This window comes from Rhagoletis zephyria, unplaced genomic scaffold (genome assembly GCF_001687245.7).
Source record: "Rhagoletis zephyria isolate East Lansing unplaced genomic scaffold, Rhagoletis_zephyria_1.1 Rzeph_scaffold_02800, whole genome shotgun sequence".
Lineage (NCBI taxonomy): Eukaryota > Metazoa > Arthropoda > Insecta > Diptera > Tephritidae > Rhagoletis > Rhagoletis zephyria.
The window spans coordinates 13,335-14,480 of record NW_016159884.1 but is presented as its reverse complement, the minus strand read 5'-3'; the positions used below and the strand labels follow the sequence as shown (position 1 = coordinate 14,480).

General features: G+C 34.3%; 1 long non-coding RNA gene across 1 annotated transcript in view; it reads right to left on the bottom strand.

Moving 5' to 3' along the window:
* The window catches only part of LOC108367747 (uncharacterized), a 7,587-nt gene extending 6,700 nt beyond the window's left edge, over positions 1-887 (bottom strand). The window contains exon 1 of the long non-coding RNA XR_001848288.1: positions 877-887. This is a non-coding gene — a long non-coding RNA (uncharacterized LOC108367747). The remainder of the gene's footprint in view (positions 1-876) is intronic.
* Positions 888-1,146: the final 259 nt, after the last annotated feature.

Below are 1,146 nucleotides of genomic sequence, written 5' to 3'. Positions count from 1 at the left end.
GAAAATCGCTTCAAGGAAATGGCAGAATTGAACTTTGTTGCAAGTTCACATGGGAAATCTGCTTACGACGAGATTAGAGGAAATTTTAAGAGACTGGCAGCTAGAGCAAGTATTCAACTCCTGATGTTACAACAAATTCGTACACCCGAAGCCCTCTGTCAATGGGATGCCTGTAAAAAATAACTGCAACTAACTTTTCAGTGGACTTTATTTTGACTATGACTACGTGCCAATTACTTTAATCTTACTTTAAGCTAGTTTAAAAGTTTAAATAACATCAAGTTAGGGAGCTTTTCATATCATTATTTAACGAATCTTTAAATCAATAAATAATTGTTTTCCTTTTAATTCTTATTGTAATAAAAGTGTGTTGTTGGTTTTTTTTTTACCCATAATTTTATTACTCATTAGGTTTATTTTTTTACACACCTTTCCATATTCTTGTTTTAATTAAAGGACTAACCTTCAAGCTATCATTAGGGATCTGATATTCGTTTGGAATGATAGCTTCAAGGTTAGTCCTTTTATTAAAACAAGAAAAAGGAAGGGTGTGTAAAAAAATAAACCTAATGAGTAATAAAATTATAGTTAAAAAAAACCTTCTAAACTAGCTTAAAATAGGACTAAAGTAATTGGCACGTAGTCATGGTCGAAATAAAGTCCACTGAAAAGTTAGTTGCAGTTATTTTTTACAGGCATCCCATTGGCAGAGGGCTACGGGTGTACGAATTTGTTGTACCCTCAGGAGTTAAAGACTTGCTCTAGCTGCTAGTCTTTTAAAATTTCCTCTAATCACGTCGTAAGCAGATTTCCCATGTGAACTTGCAACANTCGTTAAATAAGGATATGAAGTTCCCTAACTTGATGTTATTTAACCTTTTAAACTAGCTTAAAATAGGACTAAAGTAATTGGCACGTAGTCATGGTCGAAATAAAGTCCACTGAAAAGTTAGTTGCAGTTATTTTTTACAGGCATCCCATTGGCAGAGGGCTACGGGTGTACGAATTTGTTGTACCCTCAGGAGTTAAAGACTTGCTCTAGCTGCTAGTCTTTTAAAATTTCCTCTAATCACGTCGTAAGCAGATTTCCCATGTGAACTTGCAACAAAGCTCAATTCTGCCATTTCCTTGAAGCGATTTTCATGA